This window comes from Homarus americanus, unplaced genomic scaffold (genome assembly GCF_018991925.1).
Source record: "Homarus americanus isolate GMGI-L3 unplaced genomic scaffold, GMGI_Hamer_2.0 scaffold13381, whole genome shotgun sequence".
Taxonomy (NCBI): domain Eukaryota; kingdom Metazoa; phylum Arthropoda; class Malacostraca; order Decapoda; family Nephropidae; genus Homarus; species Homarus americanus.
Window position 1 is genome coordinate 586,699 of NW_024739802.1, and position 10,987 is coordinate 597,685.

The window sequence follows — 10,987 nt, forward strand, 5'->3', positions numbered from 1 at the left end:
CTAATCACCTGCACGTCTAGTCAGTGGTCCCGATGTATGGTTGTACTAGATGATGTATGGACACGCCTCCCACAGCGGCGCTTTTGATGTGTGTGAGTAGCGGCTATGTGATAATGACCAGGCCACGAGCCCTACCACTATCACTGCCACCATTAGTAACAGTACTCTAAGGGGGCAGTAGATAGCAATGGTAGTCTCAGGGGGCAGTAGATAGCAATAGTAGTCTGAAGGGGTAGTACATAGTAACAGTAGCAGTAGTCTAGAGGACCACAGGGGACTACTGCTCAGTCATATTCAAAAAAAGTCGCTCAAGGGAGGAAGGAAAAAATCACAGGTCTTCATTGTACAGTAACCTGGAGGCTTAACTCTCCTCGACGTCACTCACCCACCCTCCTCCACCCACTGCCGCCCTGCCACCCTATGCTGTTCATCCACTGTTACCCAGCCACCCACTGCTAAAGCCACCACTCACTGCCGCCCACTGCTACCTCGCCACCACTACATGCCTCGCCACCCACCACCGATCAGCAGAAAAGGAACAGCATTAGTAGATCAAGTTCATTCGTTTTTAATAATAATAATAATAATAATAATAATAATAATAATAATAATAATAAATAAATAATAATTCCTGTTTACGTTTTTGTCTAAGAAGTATTGATGTTAATTATAAATATTGCGATACACTTTCTAACAGGTGCATCAGCCCACCTGTTGCTAGCCATTGTTTCACCTGTAATCAGACACTGACTCCCCCCTACCCCCTGAGGTCAACATGAAGGTCAACTTGTTATTGAATTAGTTTGATGTGTCTTGCTGTACCGTCTCCGAGGAATGGTGATTGCGAAGTCAGACCTTAGTTCTCATAAGGGCCAGTTCTAATAGACCCTAGTCATAATGGGCCCTAGTCGTAATAAGGCTTAGTTCTTATAAGACCCAGTCCTAATAGGCCCCAGATCAAGACAGTCCCTTTCTAATCCAGCTTTGAGTCACAGTTCTATTGGTTAAATCCTATTTCTAATGTAAACGATTTTATTTTTTATTTTTTTAAGTACAAATAGGCTGTGGCTGTTAAGACGGGTAGCCTATTAGGACATGGGAAGGAGGGGGTTAAGAAAGATAATGAGCGTGAAATACCCTATTCCAGCTTATTAACCCCAATGATTGGCCGATTCCTGTGTTTATATCACCCCTATATTTCTAAATTCGTTGATTGGTTACTTATGTCTTTTATGCCACTTTAAAGTACATTGATTGGCTGATAACCTCCTTACGTCACGCTTCGGCGCTGACTTGTTGATTTAATTTAATTCTGTAAAGTAATTAAACAAATCTTGAAACACATTGAGCCCCAATGAAAAACAGATAATTTCGAACATTGTCTGAGAATCCCAAAATACTCTGCTGCTCGAAGTTCAATAAGGTTCACATGTTCAGTGTTCAACTCTTACAGGTGACACAGGGAGAGGTTTAGTTACGATGAGTTCTTATATCTTTAATAAGCAAAGATATTTAACATAAGAAATAATGAGACGCTGGATCCGGATTCACAAAGATTATATAAGTTAAGGTAAAATAGTTAAGGTAGTCTCAGTGTAATTCTAAAGCCATTAAGAATGTAATTATTTTGAATTATAACTTAATTGAGCCTGTTAGATCCGTTCTTACGTCTACAGTTACGTGAAAATCAACGCGAAAGCTGTAGCGGACGAACGTTTGAGAATACTGAAGGTGGCCCTGGCTGGCTGGCCGGGTAAGACTGAGCGTTAAAATGGGGCGAAAGGAAAATGTGATGAAGGAGGTATTGTGAGGGCGGCTGAGGGTGTGCCAGCTGGAGGTTATCTCTAAGTTACCACCATATATACATGTCCAGTGTTTGGACTCAAGCAGCGTGAAGGAAGAGAGAGAAAAAATTGGTTCTTGTAGTACACTGAGAGGGGAGCGGCCACTAGTGTTTATAAACGTTATTACTCTCATGTTTCATATAAATAACAAGTATAAATATTTATTTAGTGAAAGAGAACTGCAGTTTACTGATCAGTGTTGAGATAACCAAAGGTGAAGCGAATCACCTGGACGTACAGGTGTTAGTGCCATGGTGGTGAAGGTAATGTGCTGTGTTATGATGGTGGTCACACACACACACAGAAAATATCCGGTGACCCCACTTTTAAGCCAGAAGATTAAACACGTAGAGGTCTGCATTGAAAAGAGAATAATACCCTCTCTGTCTTTATCCCCCAGTGTTGATGAGTGAGTGTCCGTGTAGCGCAGTGAGCGGCTCTCTAGCGGTCATCACAGTTAACACACAGCCTCGTTAACCTTCCCAGTGAACTTAAAGCTCCGCGGGGAAGCTGGGGTTTAGCCAAGTTATTACCTCATTGTTACATTTTAGTTCATCGTCTGTAGCCGCTGATGACGATGCAGATGGCCTCCTTCAAGTTGTTCCTCACCTCTTTCTCTCTCTCTAATTATCCTCCCAAAAAATAAAAACAAGCGAGACTTTAGTATTTTTTAGTTTACGTCTTTTTTATTCGTTGTTCTAGACCTATAAAGCTAATTTTCTTTTGTGTAATTGTTGGTTCGGGTATGAGTAGTGTCACTGGGACGAGGATGTAATTCTCAGTGGGATGGAGAACCCTCGTAAACACAGCTCTCTTCCTTATCATTACCAGCCAAGTGGAGGAGTAATTCAGAGATTAAACCTCATAACCATAACTTTCTTTGGCTGTTTTACCCTCGCCATTACTGTCTTATTCCATCGCCCTTCACCCTCGCTGTCTTCATTGCGTTTTTTGTTTTCGAAGATAGCATTTTGTATTCTAGCGTATCCCTTTGTTGTGAAATCACTTGGTTTACGGATTTTTTTTTGTTTCATCCTCTTCGTGGGTCTTAAAATCATTATGTGCTCATTATTAGGAGTTTTTATTATCTCTACATTATTTTTAATACACCACAAGCTACGCGTATATGTACTACCTGATAAAAGAATTTAATACCGAGGGGAAGGATTTTCAAAGTTTATATTATGCATCAATGGCGCGTTTTTCACAATTCTCTTTTTAACATTCCCCTCCTCTCTTCTCTCTCTGCTCTCTCTCTCTTCACCCCTCCTCTCTTCTCTCTCTCCCCCCTCTCTCTCTACATACACACGCACACCTACACCACTATAACACAACACACAGAGCTTCTACTAATACGGGACCATCGCTAAGAAATGTAAACACGTATATAATGATGCTCTGAACACGACCAGTCATCCTCGTCACCCACACACAAGACGGTCTCGTGAGAACCTTTTACCTGCCTCAGTATCTTAATTAACAGGTGTTTGGGATAGGGATTAGAAAAAGGTTTTAATATAGAGAAAAAAACACGAGTAATTTTAAAGGAAGAATTAAAAACATAGACGAATAATGATAAATAAATTTAGACAGATTTAATTATCATAATATTTGATAAAGGATAAAATGAGAATAGAAAAGTACTAATCAATAAAGTCGTAATAAAACAACATAAAGAATAAAAAATTAAAACAAATGATAATAAATAGAGATACGAATAAATTTATCATTATATGTGATAAAAGTTAAAGAAAGAATTGAAGATAAGACAAGAATAAGAGAATAGATGATAAAAGATGTGAAGCAGTACAAGGAAGTCTTCAGCCCTATAACATGCGGCGTCAGCAAGAATATTTATTTAGAGGAATATTAAAATAAAAATGTTCCAAGACAAAAAATCCGAGAGAAAAAAAAAACGAAATAAAGAAAGAACCAGACAAATAGAATAATAATGTAATTGATATGTAGATAAAAGAAACTAAAGAGTAAATACAAGCATAAAGGGAAGCTTGATAAATGTTAAAATAGAGAGAACCACACACCATAATGTAAAACAAAATACACATAAGAAAACAGGGTCAAAATTTGCCTAATAATAACAATATAGTGACATTATCTATGTACGTATAACACAGGTGACAAAGAGACAGACAGAGACAAATTACGTGAAATCTCTCTCTCTCTCTCTCTCTCTCTCTCTCTCTCTCTCTCTCTCTCTCTCTCTCTCTGATTTTAGAAGAGAAAAATATTATAACACATACTGAGTATTTGTATTTTTTTCAGCATAAGTCGCAAGAGAAAAGACTAACAGTGTGGGTTGTGGGAGGGGAGGTACAGTATAATACGTTGAGAAAGTGAAAAGCAAGTGAACAATAGGATAGCCGGAGGTGAACAATAGATGATCAGGTGGTGAACAATAGATGATCAGGTGGTGCACAATAGATGAACAGGTGATGAACAGTAAGTAATTAACCGAACATGAAATTTTTTAAGGCATAAGAAAAGACTTCTCACTTCTAACAATGACATCGTCATGCTGTATAACACCTAGTTGGCAACCCTCGTCACCTTTCCCTGGTGGCAATATTGGGAACTATCCAATTCACGTTGTTACCTAGAAATCATGGTGTTTTTACAAGCTCCTGAGAATAAACATGATTACTTATCGTGGTTATTGCTTCAGAAGCAACATTATAGGTACGTATTTAAGTGCAAGTACAAGTACAGGTAATAAACGTGTACAGGTATTGTGATCTCAGAATTATAACAGTATACGAATACCGTTAAAGACCAATGTACTGTACAGTGACATGATCTCATTTTCTACACATATACAGTGTGTTCATCTCACACCAAGCAATGTTGCTGAGGAATTGACTTCAGCAAAATAAATACTTGTAATGGCCTCAGACACAGGTAATGGAATGGCGGGTATCAAAAATTGTATCAGTATCAATAATTGCAATGGTATATCTCCTGGAGAGAGAGAGAGAGAGAGAGAGATGCGGTAGTGACGTGTGCTTGATGACCAAACCTGGGGTGAAGTAAGGAGTCGAGTAAGATGAGCGGGTCAGAAGGGTGGGGAGAAAATTTAAACTTATTTAAATGATTTCTCAGTCAGTTAAGCAGTCTGGAAAGATGTACAGGTGACAAAAATAACTAAAATACAAGATTTGTTGATGATATTATTGTTGGTGAGGAGTTCCCTGTTGTTATAATATATGGAAGAAGACATTACGGACTTGGAAATTCAAATTGAAAGCTAAGAAAAACAAACATACAGAAAGATGTTATTGAAGGTGGAATCATGTGTGTAAAAGTTCAAGTATTGTATTAAGGGTTGTGGGAGACACAAAAGTGTTTCCCTTTCCACGCTTTACAAACACCCAGGCGGTAACCAGATATATGTGGCAACATTGCTTGTTGGCGGACAAAGAGCCCTCCAAGTTAAGTCTTTTTCAAGGAGGAGATCTTGAGGCCAAACTGGGTGGTTCTCGAGGTGCTCCTCCACCGTCACTCTCCACGGTAAAGGAAACTAGGGCGGTGTTCACGCTGGTCCAGGGCGATAGTCTTGTGTAAGATGAACGCCAGTGCTGACACAAGGCGGGCGAACGTTTCGCTAGCGTAGCTTTTATAAGTGTAGTGAAGGGAAACGTCAGGCGATGATGGTTGCTTCCGCTGATTTTAATAAATATTGATTCATCTTTACTTAGTAGGAACACTTTTTTGAGAGAGTTTAGAGAAAACTTTTATTTCAGAAATGTCTACATCACCAGTCAAAACTTTTCCTCATTACCCTCAAGAGACACAAAAGTGTTAAATAAAATGACTACTGCAGTGTTGCTGTACATCTACTGCAGGCAACACACCCCCCTACAAGTGTTACTCAGAGTGCTACTGTACACCTCAAACGCAACTTTTAATTTTTCAAGTTGAAATTTTCCCTCAACTTTCTCCTAACAAGAAAATTGCCAGATCCCGTTTGAATAATTCATCAGGACAGAGAAACGTGCAGCTCCACCAGTGGCTGCCTGCGACACACACACACACACACACCACCAGCCGGAGCCTTAAAGATTCCTACGTTATTTTCTCCACCAAACAAAACAAAGAACCACATATAACTACGGTAGAGTCTCAATAGAATTTCAACGTCATTGTGTCCATCAACTTAGCGTGGTGATGAAGGAGAAACAGTTAGTTACGTTCTCAAATCTTCAGTTACGGGAAGATGTAGAGTAGGAGCCGTGGAGACTGCAGGCACTGGTTCCTTTAGGGGGCGGGCGAACATCCGGGAACGAGAGAAAGGAACAAAGGTCAATAAAAACAGTGAATAATCATCTTTTTCTTATAATGAGAGGAATGGAATTTGTGTTTCTTCCTCTGACGTGAGAAGACAAAATTATCTCAGTAGGGAGTGTTATTGTTCAGTTCTTCTCTCTATAAGTAGTGAAGATTACGACCATATGGTGATACAGTACAGGCAGGAGGTACAGCGCTGTTACCTCCTCAACAACCTGCAGTGTACGAATCCACATAACCCACAGAACCATAGCCAGAATTAAACTAGGCGAGCCTGGGTGTCGATTTTGGGACTTGGGTAACATAACACCCAGCAGTGTCTGTATCGTATAGATGTTCCTCTGTGTCCCGGACAGTGATTCATCGTCAGTTAGCGGTGTGGTGCTCCTGGTGGGTGGCTGAGAGGGGTCGTGTTCTCGGAATAAAGATATCTAACCTAGGTGAACTTAGGTGGCGATTTTGGGAGCTGGGAAATCTAAAACCCCGGCTCTGTGTGTGTGTGTGTGTGTGTGTGTGTGTGTGTGTGTGTGTGTGTGTGTGTGTGTGTGTGTGTGTGGTGTGTCATGTTTCACAGTTGATATTGATACAGTTTATTTAGCCAGAAGAACACAGATACAGAGTCGATTAAAATCATAATATTAACATGGCTGAGTCAGTTGAGAGCCTGAGTTCTCTTGTAGGCACCTGATATATACTGTACATTTATCTCAAGGAAGTATTATGTAACGTTTAGTATCATCTGGAATTGTACACATAGCATGGTGGTAATAAGAACATATCAGAATGTTACCACGGCTATCACTTCGATATTTATTATTATTTTTTTTTAATTTATATTATAAGTATATACATAATTTACAGTGGACCTGAAAAACATAAATATGATAAGGGAGGGAAGCAGTACAACATGGGTTTGTATGAAGGTGGAACAAGAGGACAGAGTTGTCAGTATGATGTCTAGTTGGCAAATATATTTTTTGCAATGTTGATTTCTTATCTGTCTACATGATAATTTCTGATAAAACGGGTTTGGTGGTACAATAAAAGCAGATATATAAAGTAGGTATTATAAAAAAAATATTAATAATTAGACATCGCAGCAGATTCACCAGGTATACAGGTGTGGATATACACACATGTGGCTGTGTACAAGTGAGGAGATGTTGGTGTGGATACATTCAGGTGTGGGACAAGTGTAATATACAGGTCTGGAGGTATAACGCACTGGAAATGTATATGTGTACAGGTGTGGTAATGTATGGATGTGGAGACGCACAGGTGTGGTAGTGTATGGATGTGGAGACGCACAGGTGTGAAAGTGTGCAGATGTGGCCATGTATAAGCCATTCGTGTACACTGACCTTCGTAATAAGCACAAGGCAGTCACCTGATGAACGCTAACTGCCTAATTACCGCCAGGCCCACCACGAGGCCAGTCCTGAGTGGCGTGTTAGTACAAGCACTACAGGTACAAAACCACGGGAAACATTGTCGGAGGTTCATTAGTAAAGGAGTGATGGGTGCCAGCTGTTTGTTTGTGTTTGTTAGTCTCTTAATGACCCCCCACCACCTCTCCTCCTTCTCCCTTACCTCCTTGATTCTCCATCTTTTCTTTTCTCTTTCCTTCTTCCTTCTCCCTCTCTCATCCCCTTGGTCTTTTTTTCCATTTTCTCTCTCTTCCTCTTTTCTTCTCCTCCCCTCCTTCATTCTTTTCCTTATTCTTCCTTCCCATTCCTTCTCCTTCCCTCCTCCTTCTTCCTCCCCTCTTCCTTCCTTCCTTCCCCATTCCTCCTTCTCCATCCTCCTTTCTCAATCTCATTACAACCGCCTGATCATCGACCATATACACAGGATACACAAAATAATCTCCAGTATTCCTATTAACCGACAATACACATTCTAGGCTACACTGTTAAAATAGCTCACTACACACACACACACACACAGTTGGTTGTGTGTGTGTGTGTGTGTGAGAGAGAGAGAGAGAGAGAGAGAGAGAGAGAGATGCGTCTCCCTCCTCCTCAGAGGTTCACTCAGGAGAACTAAACAGGTTGAAGAGGAGAAAGTTTGGGAGACTGAAGGTTGAGGCTGAGAACATTGTGTTGGAGGGAGGTGGAGCCCGAGGCGACGTGCATGAGGGAGGGAGAGAGGGAAGGGGAGGAGGGAGGAACTGTAGGGAAAGATTCAGGAACGGGGTATAGGAGAGAGAGAGAAGTGCTCAGCCTCTAGGGTTAATTATGTGTGAGGAGGAATCCCAAGAAGGGGGTTGGGTTACTGGGGAGGCCGCAAGAACGTATAAAAACATATCAGGTAGCCTAGAAAAAAAAAACCCACTAAGATTTAAAGGGCAATAATTCCTGACATATACACCTGCCACTCACAAATTTCATACCCATTAAATTTCAGTCTATTGAAAAGCTTCCATAATATTTTGAGAATTGTACATGCAAAACCTTTCCTAAAATTACAAGAGAAAAAAAATAAGGTACAGTAGACTAATCAAATATCAGGAAAATAAATAGAAATATATATATAATAGTTGTTAACCTTTTCTAAACACCCAAAGTTGGAGAGCAGTTAGAGTTAAATTATTGTCAACTGAAGTGTCAATAGGGTGTGGTTGTCTTAAATTAGGGTCCATTAGGAGAGGGGCTTATTTGGACAAGGGTCTATTAAGTAATGTGGGACTACTTAAATACTCGCCTGGATAGATTCGTACCAACGTTTGTGCCAAATGAGATTAAATTAACGTGGAATGTCAACACGTATTGTACATGTATAAAAAATAATGAAAAGTGCTATATGAAAGAGATATTCAACACTATACCTTACCTTCATCACTCATTACACTCCTAAAAACGTAACAGGTTTGTCCCACAGCATCATTAAGACTAATTAAGGAAGCAGGTACATGTAAACAACACTACCTGAACTGTGTCTTTTGTCTTCAAGAACATAAACACACAACCATTCTGTGTGGTGAGAGAGAGAGAGAGAGAGAGAGGCTCATTCGTTAAATCTCATCTAGCTCTTAAAGACTCGCTGATGTACCTAATAAGCTCAATTAAACCACAGGACAACATTAGCCTCCATAATGGCGTTGAAATTACACTGTGACTGTACCCTAACTAATTGTACTCACCTCTGGTTGATGAGGGTCAGTAAATGCTACCAGTGTTCAGGTAATTAGAATTATAGCTAACAATTCATATTTGTCTCCTTACGAAAAGACAGACTGGAGGAGGAGGAGGAGGAGGAAGATAGTAAAGAAGATAGACGATAAAGAAGAAAATTTGATAAAATTGAATTAAAAGAGAATATTGAATATGCTTTTATTTCCTCCAAAAATATCATGTAAACATCATTCATAATTCAGGATTGTTAAAAGCTACTCAGCAACAACCGATGGACTGGTACTAAAGGTCAGATACATACAGTGTAAAAGAGGAATACTAAAGGTGTGTATAGTGTATAATGGACTTTATTTTGTCCTTGACCTTCATATGGCTCATCACAAAGGTCATGAAAAAAAAACAGTATTCTTTTTAGTCTGTGAATCATCAGTATTCTTATGTTATTTTTTGGGGGGAAACTATTATACATTTATCCACAGTATTGGCAGCTGTCAAATGAGCGTCTCTATTTGAAGCGTTTTTCTTTATATTAAAAACAAAAATCATCTTCTTATTATTATTATTACTTCTGTTATTATTATTATTATTATTATTATTATTATTATTATTATTATTATTATTATTATTATTATTACGAAAAATACAAACATGCAGTAGAGTCGTGTAGGCAATAGTGGTACTTCATGCATCACGTTAAAATCACCCCCTCCTCCCCTTCCCTTCTCAAAAACACAAGACCAAGGACAGTAGTGACCCATCAGAAGAGTACCACACGTTACCTGAAGAAAAGAAGAAATATCTAAAACACTCTATATTCTGTCTTCATTTCTGGATAAATTTCTTCATGAGATTCACTTACAAGATTATTTATTGTGATTTCCATATAGAGAGGTGATTGAAGGGGAATATTTTTGTTATTATATGAAGAACATAAGTGATTAAATTTTATGAGATTTTCTGGGAGGTAAATATATATATAGTGTGTGATTTCCTTGAAGGGAGATGAATATTTTATATCTGATTTTCTTAAATGATTCGTTATATGTGTTTCTACAATAAAGTAAATGTTTATAAGGTGAATACTAAAAGGTAAATGTTCAAAAGTGATATTATTGCAAGGTAAACATTCTAAAGTGATATTATTGCAAGGTAAACATTTTAAAGTGATATTATTGCAAGGTAAACATTTTAAAGTGATATTATTGCAAGGTGAACATTTTAAAGTGATATTATTGCAAGGTGAACATTTTAAAGTGATATTATTGCAAGGTGAACATTTCAAAGTGATATTATTGCAAGGTGAACATTTTAAAGTGATATTATTGCTAGGTGAACATTTTATAGTGATATTATTGCAAGGTGAACATTTTAAAGTGATATTATTGCAAGGTGAACATTTTAAAGTGATATTATTGCAAGGTGAACGCTCCCTGTGTGATTCATTCTCTTGATAAATTTATGTGATCTCGTTGCCAGATAGATAAAAACAAATTTGTGTGTGTGACTTTAAAATACAATTAACTCTCTCAATTATTATCATATGCAGACTCATGATTCAGTGAGTATTACTTAATTATTGTGCAATAAGAAATGTTACCAATGTGCTTAACGCAGGAGTGTTGACAGTGGCATGTGGTGGAGTGGCTGACGGGGCTACCTGAAGAGAGAGAGAGAGGAGTCAGAGAGAGAGACTCCGTGTCATCAAAC